Raw genomic sequence first — 27,189 nt, 5'->3', positions numbered from 1 at the left:
CCGGCAGGCGTAGAACTAGTTCGCCGACATTGTAAGTTTTGGCCCCTACTTCTCTACTTTGATATCTTCGGGCCTGCTGTTGATAGAATGCAGAATGGGCTTTTGCCACGTCGCGCTCCTCCTCCAATGCGTCCAAGCTGTCCTGCCGATCGAGCTCGGTTTCTCTTTCTTCGTACATGCGCACGCGAGGTGAGTCATGAATTATGTCGCAGGGCAGGACTGCCTCTGCGCCGTATACCATAAAAAATGGTGTGAATCCGGTAGTGCGATTCGGCATGGTCCGCAGCCCCCAGAGTACGGAGTCGAGCTCCTCTACCCAGTGTGTGTTAGATTCCTCGAGGGATCGCACTAATCTGGGTTTGATGCCGCTCATGATTAGACCATTGGCTCGCTCGACTTGACCGTTAGTTTGTGGGTGATAGACTGAAGCGTAATCGAGCTTAATGCCCATGTTTTTGCACCAGAGTTTAACCTCATCGGCCGTAAAGTTTTTGCCGTTGTCAGTAATGATGCTGTGGGGGATGCTGTAACGGTGTACAACCTCGGATATGAAGTCTATCACTGGTCCAGACTAGGCCGTCTTAACAGGCTTGGCCTCTATCCATTTGGTGAATTTGTCCATCATGACCAGTAGATATTTTTGCTTGTGGGTTCCTCCTTTAAGGGGTCCAACCATGTCAAGCCCCCAGACCGCAAAACGCCAGGTAATGGGTATAGTTTGGAGGGCGGTAGGCGGCATGTGGCTTTGATTAGCGAACAATTGGCAACCGATGCATCGCTGGACTAAGTCCTGAGCGTCTGCCCGGGCCGTCGGCCAATAAAATCCGGTACGGAATGCCTTGCTCACAAGGGCTCGGGCTGCGGCATGGTGCCCGCCGAGTCTGACGTGAATTTCAGCCAGAAGGTTCCGCCCTTCCTCTTCGAAGATACACCTTTGAAGGACTCCGGTGGTGCTTTTCTTATAAAGCTCTCCTTCGTGGACTTTATAGGCTTTAGATCGCCGCACTATGTAGCGTGCCTCATTTTGGTCCTCGGGAAGTTCCTGCCTAGTTAAGTAGGCTAAGAATGGTTCTGTCCACGGGGCAATTACTACCATCATTACGTGGGCTGAGGGTGTGACTTCATTGATGGAGTCTTCCGTTGTGTCAGAGTGTTCGGGGTCAGGTGATGCGGCCAGGTCCGGATTGTTATTTCCAGGTTCCCCTTCCCACTGTACGGATGGCTTGAATAGACTTTCCAGGAAAATGTTGGGGGGGGCGGGACTGCATCGCGCTTTGCGCCGATGCGTGCCAAGACGTCTGCTGCCTGATTATTTTCCCGGGCTATATGGTGAAATTCCAGCCCTTCGAACCGAGGTGACATATTTAGGACGGTGTTGCGATAAGCTGCCATTTTCGGATCTTTGGCATCAAAGTCTCTGTTTATTTGGGATATCGCGAGGTTCGAATCCCCATGCACCTCTAGGCATTGAATGCCCATGGAGACTGCCATCCGGAGGCCATGTAGAAGGGCCTCGTATTCGGCTGCATTGTTGGAGTCCGTATACATTATTTAGAGTACATACTGGACTGTATCTCCTGTTGGGGACGTCAGGACGATGCCAGCCCTCAGAACCGCCAGCATTTTGGAGCCGTCGAAGTGCACGGTCCAGTTGGAATATGTGTCGTACTCTTTAGGAAGTTCGGCTTCAGTCCATTCAGCGACAAAGTCGGCCAAGGCTTGCGACTTGATGGCTCGCCGTGGCTTATATGTTATGTCGAACGGGAGGAGCTCAATGGCCCATTTGGCGATCCGGCCCATTGCGTCGCGGTTGTTTATGATATCGTTAAGAGGTACTTCGGGGGCTACTGTTATCGAACACTCTTGAAAGTAGTGTGGTAGCTTCCGGCATGCCATGAACACTGTGTGTGCTATTTTTTGGTAATGCGGGTACCGGGACTTGCATGGAGTGAGGATAGTGGACACGTAGTAGACTGGTTTCTGGACAGGAATTTGTGTCCGTCCGTTTCTCGTTCGACGATGAGGACTGCGCTTACAACTTGGTGAGTTGCCGCGATGTATAACAACATTGGTTCGCCGATGTTAGGCATGGCCGGGACCGGGTTTGTTGCCAGTATGGCTTTTATTTCTTCGAGTCCGGCCGTGGCGGCGTCCGTCCACTCGAAGTGTTCGGTGCGCCGGAGGAGGCGGTAAAGGGGTAATGCCTTTTCCCCCAAGCGGGAGATGAAGCGGCTTAGAGCCGCCATGCATCCAGTCAATTTTTGTATTTGCTTGAGATCTTTTGGAATATCCAATTGTGACAGAGCTCGGATCTTGGATGGGTTTGCTTCAATTCCTCTACCGGATACGATGAAGCCCAAGAGCTTTCCGGCTGGTACGCCGAAAACGCATTTTTCAGGGTTAAGCCTAATGTCATATGTTCGGAGGTTATTGAACGTGAGCCTCAAGTCGTCTATTAGAGTTTCGACATGCTTGGTTTTGACGACCACGTCATCCACGTACGCTTCAACCATTTTGCCGATCTGGTTGGCCAGACATGTTTGAATCATGCGCTGATATGTTGCGCCGGCGTTTTAGAGCCCGAAGGGCATTGTGTTGAAGCGGAATGGGCTGTATGGGGTGATGAATGATGTTGCGGCTTAGTCTGACTCTGCCATCTTCATTTGGTGGTAGCCAGGGTATGCATCGAGGAAACACAATGAGTCGTGTCCTGCGGTGGCATCGATGATTTGATCAATGCGGGGGAGGGGGAAGGGATCCTTTGGGCAGGCCTTATTTAGGTCTTTGAAATCGATGCATAGGCGCCAGGATTTGTCCTTCTTTGGTACCATTACCAGGTTTGCTCGCCAGTCCGGATGTTTTATATCTCTGATGAATCCGGCTTCCAGTAGTTTGGCTAGCTCCTCTCCCATGGCTTGTCTCTTAGGTTCGGAGAAACGCCGAAGAGATTGCTTAATAGGCTTGAATCCTTTTAGGATGTTCAGGCTGTGCTCGGCTAGCTTGTGTGGGATTCCTGGCATGTCTGAAGGGTGCCAAGCAAAAATGTCCCAATTTTCGCGTAGGAATTCTCTTAGTGCGGCGTCTACATCAGGGCTTAGTTGTGCCCCGATGGAGGCCGTTTTTGTAGTGTCCGTTGGATGGACTTGGAACTTGACTATTTCGTCTGCCGGCTTGAAGGAGGTGGACTTGGATCTTTTGTCGAGTATCACGTCGTCCCTGTCCACCATGGAGCGCAACGCAGTTAGTTCCTTGGCCGCTAGGGCTTCGGATAATGCCTCGAGGGCCAGTGCAGCTGTCTTGTTTTCGGCGCGGAGCGCTGTGTCCGGATCACTAGCAAGAGTGATGATTCCGTTGGGTCCGGGCATTTTGAGCTTCATGTATCCGTAATGGGGTATAGCTTGAAAAATTGTGAATGCTTCTTGCCCTAACAGAACGTGGTATCCGCTGCTGAACGGGGCCACTTGAAATGTGACCTCCTCGGATCTGTAATTATCCGGCGTGCCGAACACCACATCCAGTGTGATTTTTCCTGTACAGCATGCTTCCTGACTAGGGATTATTCCTCTAAAGGTTGTGTTGCTTCGCTCAATGCGGCTCCAGTCTATTTCCATTTTTCATAGGGTTTCCTCATAGAGGAGGTTCAATCCGCTGCCACCGTCCATGCGTACCTTGGTAAGCCGGAAGCCGTCCACTATCGGACTGAGGACCAGTGCGGCTGGTGCTCGGGCTGTCCGGAATTTAGGTTCATCACTGGCATTAAAGGTAATAGCCGTGTCACTCCATGGGTTTATTGTTGCTACTTGGTAGACTTCGGTAAGGCTGTGGAGTGTTCGTTTCCTTGCATTGTTTGATGCGAAAGTCTCAAAGACTATTGACATCGTACTGGCATTTCTGGGGTGGTGCTCTGTGGATTCTGGAGTTAGAAGCTCCTCGCCACTTCTGGCCACCTGTCGGAGTATCCAACATGCTCTAAAGCTATGAGTTGGTGTGACGCCCTCTGTACTATGAATTTTACAGGGTCCATTGAGCCATCCCTCTAGTACTGTTCCATACCCTATAGAGGGTTTTTGTTTTTTGTTGTTTGGCCCAGGTGCCTGGCGATGATGTGCCCTTTTGTTTCGGACTGGGATTGTATTCAGGGTCGGATTGTCCCAGAATTTTGTTTCGGTTTTCCGAATGCTTTCTGTCGCATAGTACTTTCGTACTATGGATGCCAAGTCGGCGAAGCGTGTAATTTCGCGGTGACTTATGGCATTGAGGATTCTGATGTCCGTGCAGTTGTTGCAGAAGAATGAAATTGCATCCCCCTCGCGGCAGTCCTTTATCCTGTTCATAACCAGGAGGAATCTGGCCCAGTAATGGTGTACTGTTTCCCTAGGCTCTTGCCGAATTTGGGATAGATCCCTTATATTTGGGTGGGCGGGTGGATTTAAATCCGGAACCTCGCCCGATCTAAGACACAGGGGCCAAGAAATTTCCAAACTCGGAAGCTTGGGTTCTTGGACGTTATCCAATGAATCAGGCCTGCTGCCTGACTTTAGGTTCAGGGCTTGAGTGATGTCCTCCACTCCGCAGATGTCCGGCTTGGAGGGATCAGGAATCCGGACACATCTGGTCCTTAGGATGGGTGGAGATTCACCGCATTGTTCCTCCACCACTTCGACGTGGTGGGTGACCTGGGGAGAGTCAATCTTTCTCTGATCGGGTTTAAGCCCAATCTGACCATAGTCTGTAGCGACTCACAGGGCGGCGATGTGATCCAAGAGCTCATTTAAGGAAGAGAGCTCCATCGGATCTAACTGCTCGGCAAGTTCCGAGCTGATGTGGAGATTGCTTTCGATGACCTGAGAGGTCATCGTCGGCGCGGCGGCCGAACAGGCGGTCATTAAAAAACTGCCTAGCCAGAGAGTTTGGCCGACAGCCAAAGCTCCTTTGGCAACAGTGCCGTCTTTAAAGATGGGGTGCGGCATCCTTCCTGACGGTGACGACACAGAGGAACTCTCAATGAAAGCACCAATGTTGGTGTCAAAACCGGTAGATCTCGGGTAGGGGGTCCCGAACTATGCGTCTAGGCGGATGGTAGCAGGAGACAAGGGACACGATGTTTTTACCTAGGTTCAGGCCCTCTCGATGGAGGTAAAACCCTACTCCTGCTTGATTAATATTGATGATATGGGTAGTACAAGAGTTGATCTACCACGAGATCAGTGAGGCTAAACCCTAGAAGCTAGCCTATGGTATGATTGTTGTTCGTCCTACGGACTAAAACTCTCCGGTTTATATAGACACCGGAGAGGGCTAGGGTTACACAGAGTCGGTTACAATGGGAGGAGATCTACATATCGTTTCGCCAAGCTTGCCTTCCATGCCAAGGAAAGTCCCATCCGGACACGGGACGAAGTCTTCAATCTTGTATCTTCATAGTCCGGGAGTCCGGCCAAAGGTCATAGTCCAGCCATCCGGACACCCCCTAATCTAGGACTCCCTCACCAGGAGACACAAGAGGCAGAGCAGATTGCGGCTGGTAAGGCCTTTATCATGCAGAGTAGATATAGTAGTAAGAGATATATTTTACTGACCAGAGTTTGGAATTCTCTAGGCACCTTTGCTGATTTGCCTGGGAGTATTGCGGATGCCGCTGCATTCTTTTGAGCCGAAGAGGGGAGCTCGATGGAGAAGTTATTGTGGTCGCAGTACCTTGCGCTGGAACTTCCCGTGCCCCTAAGTGACCAACTGAAGTAGTTGTCCGAGCTGCACAGGGTTGTTGGACTGGCCATGAAGGATGTTATAGTCCTCTTGTGGCCGGCGGACTCCATCCCTAATAGTCACTTCAGACTCGTGAAGAGGCTAGTGGAGGTGCTTCCCCGGATCAATGCCCTCAAGCGGTCGTCCTGCATTGAAGGTGCCCAGATGGCCTTTGCCCGTGTCAAGGTGCAGTGGGAAAAGATGAAGGCCACCGAAATTTCTATCGCAGGGCCGCCTGAAGGGAAAGAGCACCGGCTGCCGGAGAAGTACTTTGACGAGGTCCTCGAGGGAGCCCGCATTGTGGAGGGCCAGTGTTCGAAGGACGTCAACTTTGAGTAGTTGAGTCTAGTTTGTAAGAGTCATGTAACGAACTCATGGTGTATGATAGATATGATTATGCTTTATGATTAGTTTATCCTTCTATTTTGTTGTTTATATGTCTGAAAGTTTACCAGTCGTCGAATTCAGCCCCCAAGTAGATACTACAGGGGTGTTTGGGAACACATGACCGCACTTTATCCAACGTCTTGGTCCGATGTAGGAGGCGTCTTGTGAGGTGAACTAGGCAATCAGACTATGCGGCTTTAGTACTTTCACTTACCCATAAGAGTCCATTGGTGGCGCTAAGTACTAGCCCCATGTTGCGTGATCGACAATCCGGAGTACGGCGCCTTTGCAACGCGGCTGGTCAAAAACCCAGCCCCTCGTATAACCCGGCGTAAATCGCGAACGATTCGTAGTATAACACTTAGTCACCGAATCACTGACCCACTCTTGCCTATCATGATAGTTAGTTTTCGGCTTTCTCTACTGAGGTACTTGACCGGATGAACCAGAAATACAATCGCAATAGTTCTCCCTTTACTACCTTAGCCGAACTTGCGGAACGTAAGGTGGCAAACACAGGAGCCGGGAAACCCAACTATAGACCAAAGACATGATTCAGAGCTGATGCATAGAATGCAATATCCGGGACGCCGAAGAGTTCCCTATGGGTGTTTTGATTTTAAGAATTTGCGGGGCCGAATACAGCCCCTGGTATGAAGACCGTGTCAAGCCATGTATGTCATTCGAACATAAGGAAGAGCGCAGATGACAAGGAAAGAATCCAAAACCCAACCAAGAAGGTGATAATCCTCTGTGCGCTTTATATCTTTATTGGTATGTCGATGACAGGCAATGTCGTTCAATGTTAAGGTCATATTACATGCCTAAAGAAAGAAAAGATTTTACATAAGGGAAAGTCTAACACAGGGCCTAAAAATGATAGTTCGGAAAAGAAACTCCAATGATGCCCTGCCGCACGTTTGCATCTTTTCTCCTTAGTAGTGAGTCCTTTAACAGGAGTATTTGATGGTTCGAAACGCGCTAGCCTTAAAAGGATCTCCTACGACAACCATCCTACGAGTAGGGCTCTCGATGAACCTGCGTTAAAAGGAAAAGGATATATGCGGTCCAATTATGGTCAAGCCATGTAGTGGACCTATTCTGCAGTGTGCCTCCAGCGCCACCCAGGGTATTTTTAGTGCATAACTATGTATGCGTGGTACATAAGCCGCAACCTAGTAGGGCGGTCGGCAGAGGCCGAACTGCTAATGAATGTCCGGATCCGTTGATTTATCGCAATATGCACGGACCAGACTCGCTTGGATATGTCGTTGGCTTTATTGGCCGGTGAACTGTTCGGCTTGAGAAGGCCGCTATACACTTCGGCTGCAAGGCCACGATGTGCTCTTCAGTATGGAGTGAGCACTCCATATTACCATTGACTATAATAACGCCATGAGGTCCAAGCATTTTGAGCTTCAAGTAAGCATAGTGCAGGACTCCATTAAACCGGGCGAAGGTAGTTGGTCCGAGCAGTGCATGGTAGCTGCTGCAGAAAGGGACGATGTCGAAGATTAACTCCTCGCTGTGAAAGTTATCTGGGGAGCCAAATACTACCTCTAGTGTAATTAAGCCCGTGCATCGGGCCTCCACTCCTGGTATCACATCTTTAAAGGTAGTGTTACTAGGCTTGATTCATGATGGGTCAATCCCCATCTTATGGACAGTATCTTGATAGATCAAGTTGAGACTGCTCCCTCCATCCATAAGGACTCTAGTGAGGTGGTATCTATCAATGATTGGATCAAGGACCAGGGCGGCCGAACCCTTGTGACGGATACTAGTTGGGTGGTCCCTGTGGTCAAAAGTGATCGGAAATGCTGACCATGGGTTAAACTTGGGAGCAATAGGCTCTATGGCATAGATGTCCTGTAATGTGCATTTGCGCTCCCTTTTGGGGATATGAGTGACATATATCATGTTCACTGTCTTCACCTCGGGGGGAAATTGTTACTGACCCCTGGTGTTTGGTTGACGGGGCTCGTCATCGTCTTTGCTTGGGGGCCCTTTTCCCTTGTGTTCGGTATTTAACTTACCGGTCTGTTTGAAAACCCAATTGTTCCTGTTGGTATGATTTGCAGGCTTATCGGGCGTGCCATGAATCTGACAGGGCCTTGATAACCCACAAGTATAGGGGATCACAACAGTTTTCGAGGGTAGAGTATTCAACCCAAATTTATTGATTTGACACAAGGGGAGCCAAAGAATATTCTCAAGTATTAGTAGTTGAGTTGTCAATTCAACCACACCTGGATAATTTAGTATCTGCAGCAAAGTATTTAGTAGCAAAGTAGTATGGAAGTAACGGTAACAGTAGCAAAAGTAACAGTAGCAGTTTTGTAGTAATTATAACAGTGGCAACGGTAAAGTAACTAAGCAAAGAGCAATATGTGAAAAGCTCATATGCATTGGATCAATGATGGATAAGTATGTCGAATGTGATTCCTTATGTAATAGTTATAACATAGGGTGACACAGAACTAGCTCTAGTTCATCAATGTAATGTAGGCATGTATTCCAAATATAGTCATACGTGCTTATGGAAAAGAACTTGCATGACATCTTTTGTCCTACCCTCCCGTGGCAGCGGGGTCCTATTGGAAGGGATATTAAGGCCTCCTTTTAATAGAGTACTGGACCAAAGCATTAACACTTAGTGAATACATGAACTCCTCAAACTATGGTCATCACCGGTAAGTATCCCGATTATTGTCACTTCGGGGTTAACGGATCATAACACATAATAGGTGACTATAGACTTGCAAGATAGGATCAAGAACTCACATATATTCATGAAGACATAATAGGTTCAGATCTGAAATCATGGCACTCGGGCCCTAGTGACAAGAATTAAGCCTAGCAAAGTCATAACAACATCAATCTCAGAATATAGTGGATACTAGGGATCAAACCCTAACAAAACTAACTCGATTACATGGTAAATCTCATCCAACCCATCACCGTCTAGTAAGCCTACGATGGAATTACTCATGCACGGCGGTGAGCATCATGAAATTGGTGTTGGAGGATGGTTGATGATGACGACGACGACGAATCCCCCTCTCCGGAGCCCCGAACGGACTCCAGATCAGCCCTCTCGAGGGAGTTTAGGGCTTGGCGGCGGCTCCGTATCGTAAAACACAATGAATCTTTCTCTCTCATTTTTTTCTCCGCGAACGTGAATATATGGAGTTGGAGTTGACGTTGGTGGAGCATCAGGGGCCCCACGAGGCAGGGGCGCGCCCTGGGCGGGGGGGTTCCCCCACCCTCGTGGATAGGGTGTGGGCCCCCTTACATTTATTCTTTCGCCAATATTTTATATTAAATCCAAAAAGTTTCTCCGTGGATTTTCAGGTCATTCCGAGAACTTTTATTTCTGCAAAAAAATAACACCATGGCAGTTCTGCTGAAAGCAACATCAGTCCGGGTTAGTTCCATTCAAATCATGCAAGTTAGAGTCCAAAACAAGGGCAAAAGTGTTTGGAAAAGTAGATACGACGGAGACGTATCAACTCCCCCAAGCTTAAACCTTTGCTTGTCCTCAAGCAATTCAGTTGACAAACAGAAAGTGATAAAGAAAAACTTTTACAAACTCTGTTTGCTCTTGTTGTTGTAAATATGTAAAGCCAACATTCAAGTTTTCAACATGGTAAATCTCATCCAACCCATCACCGTCCAGCAAGCCTACGATGGAATTACTCACGCACGGCGGTGAGCATCATGAAATTGGTGATGGAGGATGATTAATGATGACGACAGTGACGAATCCCCCTCTTCAGAGCCCCGAACGGACTCCGGATTAGCCCTCCTGAGAGAGTTTAGGGCTTGGCGGCGGCTCCATATCATAAAACGCGATGAATCTTTCACTTTGATTTTTTCTCCCAGAACGTGAATATATGGAGTTGGAGTTGACGTTGTTGGAGCATCAGGGGGCCCACGAGGCAGGGGGCGTGCCCTAGGGGGCGCCCCCACCCTCGTGGATAGGGTGTGGCCCCCTGATGTTGATTCTGTCGCCAATATTTTTTACTAATTCCAAAAAGTTGCTCCGTGGATTTTCAGGTCATTCCGAGAACTTTTATTTCTGCACAAAAATAACACCATGGCAGTTCTGCTGAAAACAGTGTCAGTCCGGGTTAGTTCCATTCAAAGCATGCAAGTTAGAGTCCAAAACAAGGGCAAAAGTGTTTGGGAAAGTAGATACGACGGAGACGTATCAGGCCTCTCAAGGATTTTATCTAAGCTGGATGGCACGTCTTTGTTGCCTTTGAAAGGTTTCTTCCGCTGACCGGACTTAGGACCGCAGAATCCGGCATTAAATGTTGTACCATCTGCATCGTCATCTTTTTTGTTCTGATGTTTGTTTTTATGGCGGCGAGGTTTACCATTGCCGTCCCGCATCTCAGAGGTGCTAGGCTCACCCGAGCTGTTGCTTCTACGAGCCAGCCAACTGTCTTCGCCCGCACAAAAGCGGGTCATGAGTGCTATTAAGGCTTCCATGGTCTTTGGCTTTTCCTGCCAAGGTGTCGGGTGAACCATTCGTCACGGACGTTGTGCTTAAAGGCCGCTAAGGCTTCGATGTCCAGACAGTCTACAATCTGGTTCTTCTTAGTTAAGAACCGATTCCAAAGCTTGCGAGCTGATTCGCCAGGCTGCTGAATTATGTGACTCAAGTCGTCAGCATCCGGTGGCCGGATATAGGTGCCCTGAAAGTTAGCCCTAAAAGCATCTTCCAAGTCTTCCCAGGTTCCAATGGAGTTTTCTGGGAGGCTGTTTAGCCAATGTCGTGCTGGTCCTTTCAGCTTTAGAGGGAGATATTTAATGGCGTGGAGATCATCTCCTCGAGACATATGAATGTGGAGATGGAAATCTTCAATCCAGACGGCCGGATCCGTCATTCCATCGTATTGTTTGATGTTTACGGGTTTAAACCCTTCCGGAAATTGATGCTCCATGACCTCATCGATGAAGCGTAGGGGGTGTGCGGCCCCTCTATATCGTGCAATGTCGCGATGGAGATCGGCTGACACCTGAGTTCGGTACTGATCCTGAACATAGTAACGGTCATCACGCCGGGCTTCATAGCCATTGTCTCGCTTCGGGGCACGACCCCTTGATCCGTAGATTGATCTAGGCTGACCAGCTTTATTGGCTAGGACGCGTTGCAAGTCGTATGTATATCCAGCGACAGCCATCTCCCTGCCTCTTCGGCGAGAGGGTGTTGGTTGATGTTCGGCTTGATATGCCGCTTTGTCCCGACCACATGGTGTTCTGTCTGGTTGATCTACCTGATTGTATTTCGATGGTATAGGTTCAAGGACTTCATCGTTGAATTGAGGTAGGAGCTTGCGCCTAGGGTAACTTTTGACAAGTCGCTCTTGGCCGTATTCCTCAGCGGCCAGGACCTTAGTCCACCTTTCATTCAGCGTGTCTTGATCTTCTTTGAGCTGCGATTGCTTCCTCTTTAGGCTCCACGCTGTAGCAATGAGCTTTTGCTTAAAGCATTCTTGGTCGAGGGGTTGTTCAGGGACAATGAAGTCTTCGTCACTGAGGCTAACCTCCTCTTTGGATTCTGGCATGTAGTTGCTGCCCTCCGCATCTTTGTTGTCAGCATGTCCGGGGTTGTATTCACCCTCTTCCCTTTCATCCTGTTCGGACATGGGCTTGACAGGGTATTCGGGATCTTTGGCATCTTCTGGAGTCTCGTTGTCCCCAGTGCCGGTATTACTATCCTTTGCCCAACGCGATCGTGAGCGGCGCCGCTGATGTTAGTGCTTTGGTGGTTTATCGACGGGTTTGTCCTCATTTGGGCTTGGGTTTTCCTCATCATTCTTCAGAGTGTCCACCATGTACACATCGTAGGTTGAGGTGACTTCCAACACCCCGTAACGGGTGGGACCTGGCTTGGTTCAGCATCGGCATCAGCATCCATGCCGTCGAAGTCTTCGGACGCATAGTCCAGCATGTTGTTTAAGTCTTCGACAGTGGCTATCAAGTGGGTGGTGGGTGGGGCATAAAATTCCCCACTCTCGGCCCCCAGTCTAAGCTAGGTACAATTTGGAGGTAAGGCCTCCGCAATGGTGAGAGACTGCATCAAACGTAATGCTTCATCTAAGAGTGGAAGTGGGACCGGAAATTGCGGATATGCTGGGCTGAGTTCGGCGTGTGATGCCTGATCGGACCCGCTAAGTGCAGACCTCGGCAGTTCGCGATGAATGCCCAGAGCCGAATCTAGGATCGCATATGGGTCTTCGGTCAGGAGTTCCACAAGGGGAAGAAGTCCGGCGGGGCTCAAGCTCCCGTCTTCGGACAATAAGACCTGCCCCGGATCTAAGGCCGAGGCGGGTGTAGATGTAGACCCTTGGACGGGATCTGACAGGGGATCCGAAGAGTCTTCTTGGCGGGGACATAGTGTGGCGGCAGAGGCCGCGAACCCGTCAAAGACTAGGTCTCCTCGGATGTTAGCAACGTGTTCAAGTTTTCAAACCTGATCTGGTGGCCGGGGGCATAACTATCGACCTGCTCCAGGTGACCAATCGAGTTGGCACGAAGCACAAAGCCACCAAACACAAAAACATGTCCAGGAAGAAAGGTCTCCCTGGATGGAGCGTCATTGTTTACAAAGAGATGAGCCATCGGTCCTTCTATCGACGATACAACGGAGCTCTCAATGAAAGCACCAATGTCGGTGTCAAAACCGGCAGATCTCGGGTAGGGGGCTGCTATGTCTTGAGCTTGCGTTGGTTTTCCTTGAAGAGGAAAGGGTGATGCAGCAATAGTAGCGTAAGTATTTCCCTTAGTTTTTGAGAACCAAGGTATCAATCCAGTAGGAGGCTCCTCAAAAGTCCCACGCACCTACACAAACAAACAAAGAACTCGCAACCAACGCAATAAAGGGGTTGTCAATCCCTTCATGGCCACTTGCGAAAGTGAGATCTAATAGAGATAGTATGATAAGATAAATATTTTTTGGTATTTTATAATATAGATGCAAAAAGTAAAGATGCAAATAAAATTAGATTGGAAGCAAATATGATAAGAGATAGACCCGGGGACCATAGGTTTCACTAGAGGCTTCTCTCAAGATAGCATAAGTATTACGGTGGGTGAACAAATTACTGTCGAGCAATTGATAGAAAAGCAAATAGTTATGAGATTATCTAGGCATGATCATGTATATAGGCATCACTTCCGCAACAAGTAGACCGACTCCTGCCTGCATCTACTACTATTACTCCACACATCGACCGACTCCTGCCTGCATCTAGAGTATTAAGTTCATAAATAACAGAGTAACGCATTAAGCAAGATGACATGATGTAGAGGGATAAACTCATGCAATATGATATAAACCCCATCTTTTTATCCTCGATGGCAACAATACAATACGTGCCTTGCAACCCTTTCCGTCACTGGGTAAGGACACCGCAAGATTGAACCCAAAGCTAAGCACTTCTCCCATGGCAAGAAAGATCAATCTAGTAGGCCAAACCAAACTGATAATTCGAAGAGACTTGCAAAGATAACTCAATCATACATAAAAGAATTCAGAGAAGATTCAAATATTATTCATAGATAAACTTGATCATAAACCCACAATTCATCGGATCTCGACAAACACACCGCAAAAAGAGTTTACATCGAATAGATCTCCACAAGAGAGGGGGAGAACATTGTATTGAGATCCAAAAAGAGAGAAGAAGCCATCTAGCTAATAACTATGGACCCGAAGGTCTGTGGTAAACTACTCACAACTCATCGGAGGGGCCATGGTGTTGATGTAGAAGCCCTCCATGGTCGATTCCCCCTCCGGCGGAGTGCCGACGAAGGCTCAAAGATGGGATCTCGCGGATACAGAAGGTTACGGCAGTGGAAATTATGTTTCGGGTGCTCCCTGGATGTTTTTGGGGTATGTAGGCTTATATAGGAGGAAGAAGTACGCCGGTGGCCGCCCAAGGGGCCCACGAGACAGGGGGCGGGCCCTATAGGGGGGCGCCCTACCCTCTGGTGGCCGCCTCGGCTGCTTCTTGACTTGCACTCCAAGTCCTCTGGATCACGTTCATTCCAAAAATCACGCTCCCGAAGGTTTCATTCCGTTTGGACTCCGTTTGATATTCCTTTTCTTAGAAATACTAAAATAGGCAAAAAAAACAGCAAAACGGGCTGGGCCTCCGGTTAGTAGGTTAGTCCCAAAAATGATATAAATGTGTAAAATAAAGCCCATAAACATCCAAAAGAGGTAATATAATAGCATGGAACAATCAAAAATTATAGATATGTTGGAGACGTATCAAGCATCCCCAAGCTTAATTCCTACTCGTCCTCGAGTAGGTAAATGATAAAAACAGAATTTTTGATGAGGAATGCTACCTAGCATAATTCTCAATGTAATTTCTCTTTATTGTGGCATGAATGTTCAGATCCAAGTGATTCAAAATAAAAGTTCATATTGACAAAAGAAATAGCAATACTTCAAGCATACTAATAAAAAGCAATCATGTCTTCCCAAAATAACATGGCTAAAGAAAGTTCATCCCTACAAAATCATATAGTTAGGCTATGCTTCATTTTCGTCACACAAAGGTGTTCCCAACTTCTATACCCCCGATAACAAGCCAAGCAATTGCTCCATACTTAAATAATCTCAAACTCTTTCAACCTTCACACAATACATGAGCGTGATCCATGGACATGGCACTATGGGTGGAATAGAATAATGATTGGGGATTGTGTGGAGAAGACAAAAAAGGAGAAAGTCTCACATTGACGAGGATAATCAACGGGCCATGGGAATGCCCAATAATTGATGTCAACATGAGGAGTAGGGATTGCCATGCAACGGATGCACTAGAGCTATAAATGAATGAAAGCTCAACAAAAGAAAACTAGTGGGTGTGCATCCAACTTGCTTGCTCATGAAGACCTAGGGCATTTGAGGAAGCCCATCATAGGAATATACAAGCCAAGTTCTATAATGAAAAATTCCCACTAGTATATGAAAGTGACAACATATGAGACTCTCTACATGAAGAACAAGGTGCTACTTTGAAGCACAATATATGAGACTCACTACATGAAGAACAAGGTGCTACTTTGAAGCACAAGTGTGGAAAAAGAGATAGTAGAATTGCCCCTTTATTTATTTTCTTTTTCTTTTTTTTCTTTTTTTTCTTTTTTTTCTTTGGCCTTTCTTTTTTTATTTTGGCCTTTTTTGGGCAATGCTCTAATAATGATGATCATCACACTTTTATTGATTACAACACATGAATTACAACTCGAAACTAGAACAATATATGAATCTATATGAATGCCTCCGGCGGTGTACCGGGATGGTGCAATGAATCAAGAGTGACATGTATAAAAAATTATGCATGGTGACTTTGCCACAAATACGATGTCAACTACATGATCATGCAATGGCAATATGACAAAAGTAATGTATGTCATGATGATGATGAACGCAACGGTGGAAAGTTGCATGGCAATATATCTTAGAATGGCTATGGAAATGCCATAAATAGGTAGGTATGGTGGCTGTTTTGCGGAAGATATAAGGAGGTTTATGTGTGATAGAGCGTATCATATCACGGGGTTTGGATGCACTGGCGAAGTTTGCACCAATTCTCAAGGTGAGAAAGGGCAATGCACGGTACCGAAGAGGCTAGCAATGATGGAAAGGTAAAAGTGTGTATAATCCATGGACTCAACATTAGTCATAAGAACTCATATACTTATTGCAAAAATTTAGAAGTCATCAAAAACCAAGCACTACGTGCATGCTCCTAGGGGGATAGATTGGTAGGAAAATACCATCGCTCGTCCCCGACCGCCACTCATAAGGATGCACAAGCCAGGTACACTTCATGCTTCAAATTTGTTACACAACTTTAACCATACGTGCATGCTACGGGACTTGATAACTTCAACACAAGCATTCTTTAAATTCATAATCACCCAACTAGCATGACTTTAATATCACTACCTCCATATCTCAAAACAATTATCAAGTATCAAGTTGATCATAGCATCCAATTCACTTCTTATGATAGTTTTTATTATACCCAACTTGGATGCTCATCATTCTAGGACCAATTTATAACCATAGCAAATACCATGCTGTTCTAAAAGAATCTCAAAATAATATAAGTGAAGTATGAGAGATCAACAATTTCTTCAAAATTAATCCACCGTCGTGCTCTAAAAGATATAAGTGAAGCACTAGAGCAAAAACTATCTAGCTCAAAAGATATAAGTGAAGCACATAGCATATTCTAATAAATTTCAATCAAATAGGCTTCTCCCAAAAGGTGTGTTACAGCAAGGATGGTTGTGGTAAACTAAAAAGCAAAGACTAATATAATACACGATGCTCCAAGCAAAACACATATCATGTGGCGAATAAAAATATAGCTCCAAGTAAAGTTACCAATGAACAAAGACGAAAGAGGGGATGCCTTCTGGGGGCATCCCCAAGCTTAGGCTTTTGGCTATTATTGAATATATTGGGGTACCTTGGGCATCCCCAAGCTTAGGCTTTTGCCACTCCTTATTCCATAGTCCATCAAATCTTTACCCAAAACTTGAAAACTTAACAACACAAAACTCAACAGGAAATCTTATAAGCTCCGTTAATGAAAGAAAACAAAACCACCACACAAGGTACTGTAATGAACTCATTATTTCTTTATATTGGTGTTAAACCTACTGTATTATAAGTTCTCTATGGTTCATACCCTTACATACTAGCCATAGATGCATCAAAATAAGCAAACAACACACGAAAAACAGAATCGGTCAAAAACAGAACAGTCTGTAGAAATATGTAACTAACGCAAACTTATGGAACTTTAAAATTCCTACCAAAATAGGACGTATTGGACAATTTGTTTATTGATCAGCATCAAAAATAATCAATGCAAAAGCACGTTTCTGTGATTTATTGATTTTTTCTCGTGAGCGCAAAGTTTCTGTTTTTCAGCAGAATCGAATCAACTCATATCATAGGTTATCCTATAGGTTCTACTTGGCACAAACACTAATTAAAAGGTAAAAACACATCTAAACAGAAAATAGATGCAAAATTTATTACTAAACAGGAACAAAAACAAAAAACATAAAGAAAATTGGATTGCCTCCCAACTAGCGCTATCGTTTAACGCCCCTAGCCAGGCATAAAAGCGAACATAGATCTAAGTAGTGCCATCTTTGGCACTTGATTCATACGTAGCTCGCATGATAGATTCATAAGGTAATTTGACTTTCTTTCTTGGAAAGTATTCCGTGCCTTTGTTTAATGGAAATTGGAATCTAATATTCCCTTCCTTCATATCAATAATCGCACCAATCATTCTAAGGAAAGGTCTACCAAGAATAATAGGGCAAGAAAGATTGTAATCTATATCAAGAACGATAGAATCAACAGGCACCAAATTTCTATTAGCAACAATTAAAACATCATTGATTCTTCCCATTGGCTTTTTAATGGTGGAATCCGCAAGGTGCAAATTTAAAGAGCAATCATCAAGATCATGGAAACCTAGAATATCACATAAAGTTTTCGGAATCGTGGAAACACTAGCACCCAAATCACACAAAGCAAAACACTCATGATCTTTAATTCTAATTTTTATAGTAGGTTTCCACTCATCATTAAGTTTTCTAGGTACAAAAACTTCCAAATTAAGTTTTTCATCATAAGATTGCATCAAGGCATCAACGATATGTTTGGTAAAAGCTTTATTTTGACTATAAGCATGTGGAGAATTAACAACGGATTACAACAAGGAAATACAAACTTCTATAGAACAATTATCATAATCAAATTCCTTGAAATCCGAGATAGTGGGTTCAATGCTATTGAAAGTCATGACCTCTCCAATCCCACTTTTACCAAATTTAGCAGCAAGATCTAAAAACTCCAAATTATTGGGACGCCTTCTAAATAAAGTTGACTCATCTCCAGTCCCATTATTATCAAGATTCATATTGCAAAACAAAGATCTAATAGGGGACACATTAATAACTTTAATATCTTCATCATTGTTTTCATGGAAACTAGAAGAACACGCCTTTATAAAGCTATCTTTCTTAGCACGTAATCTAGCGGTTCTTTCCTTGCACTCGTCAATGAAAATTCTCATTACTTTGAGAGACTCATTGATATCATGCTTAGAGGAAGAAGATCTAAGTTTAAGAGAATCAACATCAAGCGAAAGTCTATTAACGTTCCTAGCCAAATCATCAACTTTGAGAAATTTTTCTTCAAGCAAAGCATTAAAATTATTTTGACAAATCATAAATTCTTTCACACTATTCTCAAAATCAGAGGGCATCTTATTAAAATTACCATAAGAGTTATTGTAGTAATTTCCATAATTATTAGAGGAATTACTAGGGAACGGTCTAGAATTAAAGTTTCCTCTATAAGCATTGTTTCCAAAACTATTCCTACCAACAAAATTCACATCCATAGATTCATTATTATTCTCAATAAAAGTAGACAAAGGCATATCATTGGGATCAAGAGGAGTAGTTTTAGTAGCAAACAATTTCATAAGTTCATCCATCTTTCCACTCAAAACATTGATTTCTTCTATAGCATGCACTTTTTTACTAGAAGATCTTTCGGTGTGCCATTGAGAATAATTTGCCATAATATTATCAAGAATTTTTGTAGCATCTCCTAACGTGATTTCCATAAACGTGCCTCCCGCGGCCGAGTCTAAGAGATTCCTAGAAGCAAAGTTCAAACCGGCATAAAATTTTTGTATGATCATCCATAAATTCAAACCATGAGTAGGGCAATTGCGAATCATCAATTTCATTCTTTCCCAAGATTGGGCAACATGCTCATGATCAAGCTGTTTAAAATTCATAATATCGTTCCTAAGAGTGATAATCTCAGCGGAAGGAAAATACTTAGAGATAAAAGCATCTTTGCACTTGTTCCAAGAATCAATACTATTTTTAGTCAAAGACGAAAACCACACTTTAGCACGATCTCTAAGTGAAAACGGAAATAACTTCAATTTAACAATATCATTATCCGTATCTTTCTTCTTTTGCATATCACACAAATCAACAAAGTTGTTTAGATGAGTAGTGGCATCTTCACTAGGAAGGCCGGCGAATTGATCTTTCATAACAAGATTAAGCAAAGCAGTATTGATTTCACAAGACTCAACATCATTAAGAGGAGAAATTGGAGTACTAAGGAAATCATTATTATTGGTATTCGACAAATCACACAATTTGGTATTATCTTGCGCCATGGTAACAAGTAATCCAACACACAAGCAAACAAAAAAAGGCAAGCGAAAAGAGAAGATGAGATCGGGAAAGAGAGGGCAAATAAAATGGCAAGGGTGAAGTGGGGGAGAGGAAAACGAGAGGCAAATGGCAAATAATGTAAATGCGAGGGAGATGAGTTTGTGATGGGTACTTGGTATGTCTTGACTTGAGCGAAGACCTCCCCGGCAACGGCGCCAAAAATCCTTCTTGCTACGTCTTGAGCTTGCGTTGGTTTTCCTTGAAGAGGAAAGGGTGATGCAGCAATAGTAGCGTAAGTATTTCCCTTAGTTTTTGAGAACCAAGGTATCAATCCAGTAGGAGGCTCCTCAAAAGTCCCACGCACCTACACAAACAAACAAAGAACTCGCAACCAACGCAATAAAGGGGTTGTCAATCCCTTCACGGCCACTTGCGAAAGTGAGATCTAATAGAGATAGTATGATAAGATAAATATTTTTTTGGTATTTTATAATATAGATGCAAAAAGTAAAGATGCAAATAAAAGTAGATTGGAAGCAAATATGATAAGATATAGACCCGGGGGCCATAGGTTTCACTAGAGGCTTCTCTCAAGATAACATAAGTATTATGGTGGGTGAACAAATTACTATCGAGCAATTGATGGAAAAGCGAATAGTTATGAGATTATCTCGGCATGATCATATATATAGGCATCACGTCCGTGACAAGTAGACCGACTCCTGCCTGCATCTACTACTATTACTCCACACATCGACCGCTATCCAGCATGCATCTACAGTATTAAGTTCATAAGAACAGAGTAACGCTTTAAGAAAGATGACATGATATAGTGGGATAAACTCATGCAATATGATATAAACCCCGTCTTTTTATCCTCGATGGCAACAATACAATACGTGCCTTGCAACCCTTTCTGTCACTGGGTAAGGACACCGCAAAATTGAACCGAAAGCTAAGCACTTCTCCCATGGCAAGAAAGATCAATCTAGTAGGCCAAACCAAACTGATAATTCGAAGAGACTTGCAAAGATAACTCAATCATACATAAAAGAATTCAGAGAAGATTCAAATATTATTCATAGATAAACTTGATCATAAACCCACAATTCATCGGATCTCGACAAACACACCGCAAAAAGAGTTTACATCGAATAGATCTCCACAAGAGAGGGGGAGAACATTGTATTGAGATCCAAAAAGAGAGAAGAAGCCATCTAGCTAATAACTATGGACCCGAAGGTCTGTGGTAAACTACTCACAACTCATCAGAGGGGCTATGGTGTTGATGTAGAAGCCCTCCGTGGTCGATTCCCCCTCCGGTGGAGCGCCGATGAAGGCTCCAAGATGGGATCTCGTGGATACAGAAGGTTACAGCGGTGGAAATTGTGTTTCGGGTGCTCCTTGGATGTTTTTGGGGTATGTAGGCTTATATAGGAGGAAGAAGTACGTCGGTGGCCCCCTGAGGGGACCACGAGACAGGGGGCGCGCCCTATAGGGGGGGGCGCCCTACCCTCTCGTGGCCGCCTCGGCTGCTTCTTGACTTGCACTCCAAGTCCTTTGGATCATGTTCGTTCCAAAAATCACGCTCCCGAAGGTTTCATTCCGTTTGGACTCTGTTTGATATTCCTTTTCTTCGAAATACTGAAATAGGCAAAAAAACAGCAATACGGGCTGGGCCTCCGGTTAGTAGGTTAGTCCCAAAAATGATATAAATGTGTAAAATAAAGACCATAAACATCCAAAATAGGTAATATAATAGCATGGAACAATCAAAAATTATAGATACGTTGGAGATGTATCAGGGGCCCAAGCTGTATGTCTGAGGAATAATCGTAACTATGAAGAAGGGACACAATGTTTACCTAGGTTCGGGCCCTCTTAATGGAGGTAAACCCTACTCCTGCTTGATCATATTCGAGGGTATAGGGGTTACAAGAGTTAATCTACCTCGAGATTGATTCAGCTAACCCTAGATAGCTAGCCTAGCAATGTTGTGATCCTGCCTCTGATCTAACTCCCCGGTTTATATAGACACCAGAGTGGCTTAGGTTTGTACAAAGTCGGTTTTACGGAAAGTAATAATATATGCGGACACCTATACTTGCCATCCACGCATGTGAGAGTCCCCACCGGACACGAGAGCTAATCTTCTATCTTGTATCTTGACGGCCCATCAGTCCGGCCCACATCAATAGACCGGACGCCGAGGACCCCCTAATCCAGGACTCCCTCATTGATCACCTCATCAAAGCGTATATTCCAACTCCGAGATGCTTGCACCAGTCCATAGATAGATTGCTGGAGTTGGCACACTTTGTTAGCACCTTTAGGATCGACAAAACCTTCTGGTTGTATCATATACAACTCTTCTTTAAGAAAGCCATTAAGGAATGCAGTTTTGACATCCATTTGCCAGATTTCATAATAATAAAATGCGGCAATTGCTAACATGATTCGGACAGACTTAAGCATCAATACGAGTGAGAAAATCTCATCGTAGTTAACATCTTGAACTTGTCGAAAACCTTTTGCGACAATTCAAGCTTTGTAGATAGTAACACTACCATCATCGTCCGTCTTCCTCTTGAAGATCCATTTATTTTCTATGGCTCGCCGGTCATCGAGAAAGTCAACCAAATTCCACACTTTGTTCTCATACATGGATCCTATCTCAGATTTCATGGCCTCAAGCCATTTATCGGAATCTGGGCTCATCATTGCTTCTTCATAGTTCGTAGGTTTTATCATGGTCTAGTAACATGACTTCCAGAACAGGATTACCGTACCACTCTGGTGTGGATCTTGCTCTGGTTGACCTACGAGGTTCTGTAGCAACTTGATCTGAAGTTTCATGATCATTATAATTAGTTTCCTCTCTAGTTGGTGTAGGCATCACGGGAACGGATTTCTCAGATGGGCTACTTTCCAAATTGAGAGAAGGTACAATTACCACATCAAGTTCCACTTTCCTCCCACTCACTTCTTTCCAGAGAAACTCCTTCTCTAGAAAGGTTCCATTATTCGCAACAAAGATCTTGCCTTCGGATCTATGGTAGAAGGTGTACCCAATTGTTTCCTTAGGGTATCCTATGAAGACGTACTTCTCCGATTTAGGTTCGAGCTTATCAGGCTGAAGCCTTTTGACATAAGCATCGCATCCCCAAACTTTAAGAAACGACAGCTTAGGTTTGTTGCCAAACCAAAGTTCATGCGGTGTTATCTCAACAGATTTTGACGGTGTCCTATTTAACGTGAATGCACCTGTCTCTAATGCATAACCCCAAAACGATAGTGGTAAATCGGTAAGAGACATCATAGATCACACCATATCTAATAAAGTGCGGTTATGATGTTCGGACATACCATTACGCTGTGGTGTTCGAGGTGGCGTGAGCTGTGAAACTATTCCACATTGTTTTAAATGAAGGCCAAACTCGTAACTCGAATATTCACCTCCACGATCAGATCGCAGAAATTTTATTGTCTTGTTACGATGATTCTCCACTTCACTCTGAAATTCTTTGAACTTTTCAAATGTTTCAGACTTGTGTTTCATTAAGTAGATATACCCATATCTGCTCAAATCATATGTGAAGCTCATTCCATTGTTCCGGAGAACGAAGTATTTGTCATCTTGCCCATGAGGCATGGTTCACAAGTATCAAATGATTCATAATCAAGTGATTCCAAAAGCCCATCAACATGGAGTTTCTTCATGCGCTTTACACCAATATGACCTAAACGGTAGTCCCACAAGTATGTTGCACTATCATTATCAACTTGGCATCTTTTGGCATCAATATATGAATATGTGTATCACTACGATCGAGAATCAGTAAACCATTAAAATTGAGTGTATGACCATAGAAGGTTTTATTCATGTAAACATAATAACATTTATTCTCTGTCTTAAATGAATAACTGTATTGCAATACACATGATCTAATCATATTCATGCTCAACGCAAACACCAAATAACATTTATGTAGGTTCAACACTAATCCTGAAAGTATAGGGAGTGTGCGATGATGATCATATCAATCTTGGAACCACTTCCAACAAACATCGTCACTTCATCCTCAACTAGTCTCTATTTATTCTGCAACCCCTGTTTCGAGTTACTAATCTTAGCAACCGAGCAGGTATCAAATACCCAGGGCTACTACAAGCACTAGTAAGGTACACATCAATAACATGTATGTCATATATACCTTTGTTCACTTTGCCATCATTCTTATCCGCCAAATATTTGTGGTAGTTCCGCTTCCAGTGACCATTTCCTTTGCAGTAGAAGCACTCAGTTTCAAGCTTAGGTCCAGCTTTGGGCTTCTTCTTCACGGGAGTGACAACTTGCATGCCATTCTTCTTGAAGTTCCCTTTCTTTCCCTTTTGCCCTTTCCTTAAAACTAGTGGTCTTGTTTAATTATCAACACATGATGCTTTTTCTTGATTTCTACCTTCATCGATTTCAGCATCATGAAGAGCTCGGGAATCGCTTTTGTCATCCCTTGTATTTTATAGTTAATCACGAAGTTCCAGTAACTTGGTGATGGTGACTGATATGTCCATTTTGCATCATGCTTTTATATCAATATTTATTGCATTATGGGTTGTTACGACACATTATGTCACAATACTTATGCCTTTTCTCTCTTATTTTATAAGGTTTACATGAAGCGGGAGAATGCCAGCAGCTGGAATTCTGGGCAGGAAAAGGAGCAAATATTAGAGACCTATTCTGCACAACTCCAAAAGTCCTGAAACTCCATGAAAGTCAGTTTTGGAATATATTAAAATATTGGGCGAAGAAAGCACCAGAGGGGGGCCACCCACCAGCCACGAGGGTGGAGGGCGCACCCTACCCCCCCCCCCCCCAGGGCGTGCCCCCTGCCTCGTGGGCCACCTGGCAGGCCCCCGATTCCCATCTTAGGCTCTATGGTGTCTTTTGCCCCGGAAAAAATCATAAGGAAGCTTTTGTGATAAAGCGCCGCCGTATCAAGGCGGAACCTGGGCAGGACCAATCTAGGGCTCCGGCGCAGCTGTTCTGTCGGGGAAACATCCCTCCGGGAGGGGGAAATCAGCGCCATCGTCATCACCATCAATCCTCTCATCGAGAGGGGGCCAATCATCATCAACATCTTCACCAGAACCATCTCCTCTCAAACCCTAGTTCATCTTTTGTATCCAATCTTTGTCTCAAAACCTCAGATTGGTACATGTGGGTTGCCAGTAGTGTTAATTACTCCTTGTAGTTGATGCTAGTTGGTTTATTCGATGGAAGATCATATGTTTAGAACCTTAATGCTATTCAATACCCCTATGATTATGAACATGAATATGATTTGTGAATAGTTACATTTGTTCCTGGTGGCATGGAGAAGTCTTGTTATAAGTAATCATGTGAATTTGGTATTAGTTCGATATTTTGATGAGATGTATGTTGTATCTCCTCTAGTGTTGTTATGTGAACGTCGACTACATAACACTTCACCATGATTTGGGCCTAGGGGAAGTCATTGGGAAGTAATAAGTAGATGATGGGTTGCTAGAGTGACAGAAGTTTAAACCCTAGTTTATGTGTTGCTTCGTAAGGGGCTGATTTGGATCCATATGTTTCATGCTATGGTTAGGTTTACCTTAAATCTTCTTTCATAGTTGCGGATGCTTGCAAGAGGGGTTAATCATAAGTGGGATGCTTGTCCAAGGAAGGGCAATACCCAAGCACCGGTCCACCCCCATATCAAATTAACAAAGTAACGAACGCGGATCACATGAGCGTGATGAAAACTAGCTTGATGATAATTCCCATGTGTCCTCGGGAGCACTTTGCTTTATATACGAGTTTGTCCAGGCTTGTCCTTTGCTACAAAAATGATTGGTCCACCTTGCTGCACCTTAGTTACCTTTGTTACTTGTTACCTGTTACGAATTATATTATCACAAAACTATCTATTACCAATAATTTCAGTGCTTGCAGAGAATACCTTACTGAAAACCGCTTGTCATTTCCTTCTGCTCCTCATTGGGTTCGACACTCTTACTTATCGAAAGGACTACGATAGATCCCCTATACTTGTGTGTCATCAAGACTCTTTTCTGGCGCCATTGCCGGGGAGTGAAGCACCTTTGGTAAGGAAACATTTATATAGTGTGCTGAAATTTACTGTCACTTGTTACTATGGAAAATAATCCTTTGAGGGGCTTGTTCAAGGTATATTCACCCCGACCAGAAGTGCAAAGAGTTTATCCTCAACCTACTAAACCTACTGAAAATATTTACTTTGAAATTTGTTCAAGTATGATAGAGAAACTGCTAGGTAATCCCTATACAGGAGACAGAACATTACATCCCGATATGCACCTAATCTATATGGATGAAGCTTGTGGATTATTTAAGCTTGCAGGTATGCCCAAGGATGTTGTCAAGAAGAAGGTCTTCCCTTTATCTTTGAAGGAAAAGGCATTGACATGGTATAGACTATGTGATGATATTGGATCATGGAAGTACAACCGATTGAAATTGGAATTTCATAAGTTTTATCCTATGCATCTGGTTCATCGTGATCGTTTATCCTATGCATCTGGTTCATCGTGATTGGAATTATATATATAATTTTTGGCCCCGTGAAGGAGAAAGTATCGCTCAAGCTTGGGGGAGGCTTAAGTTAATGTTATATTCATGCCCCAATCATGAGCTCTCAAGAGAAATTATTATTCAAAACTTCTATGCTAGGCTTTCTCATAATGATCGCTCCATGCTCGATACTTCTTGTATTGGTTCTTCTATGATGAAGACTATTGAATTCAAATGGGATCTATTGGAAAGAATTAAACACAACTCTAAAGATTGGGAACTCGACGAAGGTAAAGAGTCAGGTATAACCCCTAAGTTTGATTGTGTTAAATATGTTATGGATACAGATGCTTTTCGTGAATTTAGCACTAAATATGGACTTGACTCTGAGATAGTAGCTTCTTTCTGTGAATCATTTTCTACTCATGTTGATCTCCCTAAGGAGAAGTGGTTTAAATATCATCCTCCCATTGAAGTGAAAGTAGTAGAACCTATTAAAGTTAAAGAAAAAACTATTACTTATAATGTTGATCCTATCGTTCCTACTGCTTATATTGAGAAACCACCTTTTCCTGTTCGAATAAAGGATCATGCTAGAGCTTCAACTATGGTTCGTAAGAGTAATGCTAGAACACCTACACCCCCTGAGCAAATTAAAGTTGAACCTAGCATTGATATGGTTAAAGATCTCTTGGTCGATAATATTGATGGGCATGTTATTTACTTCTATGATGAAGCTGCTAGAATTGCTAGACCCGACACTAAAAATAAACATAGACCTGTTGTTGGCATGCCTGTTGTTTCTGTTAAAATAGGAGATCATTGTTATCATGGCTTATGTGACATGGGTGCTAGTGTGAGTGCAATACCTCATTCCTTATACAAAGAAATTATGCATGATATTGCACCTGCTGAAATAGAAGGTATTTGTCGGATATCGGGTTCCGCCAAGACCCTTAAGGTTCGAACTCTGGGGTGCGCACGAAGATCTACTCCCTACCGATCCACGCCCCAAAACCTCGCCACAAATCTAGGCTAGCACGATGAACAACACAAGGGACACGAGGTTTATACCGATTCGGGCCACCGTTGTGGTGTAATACCCTAATCCAGTGTGTGGTGTGGTGGATTGCCTCTGGGGTTGATGATGAAGAGTACAGAGGAAGAACAGCCTCGCGAGGGGTGTTCTTGAGCTGGTGTGGTGTTCTACTTGG

The sequence above is a fragment of the Triticum aestivum genome, chromosome 7B (genome assembly GCF_018294505.1).
Source record: "Triticum aestivum cultivar Chinese Spring chromosome 7B, IWGSC CS RefSeq v2.1, whole genome shotgun sequence".
NCBI classification, from domain to species: Eukaryota; Viridiplantae; Streptophyta; class Magnoliopsida; order Poales; family Poaceae; genus Triticum; species Triticum aestivum.
The sequence above is the reverse complement of the archived record's forward strand: the minus strand, read 5'-3'. Positions refer to the sequence as shown.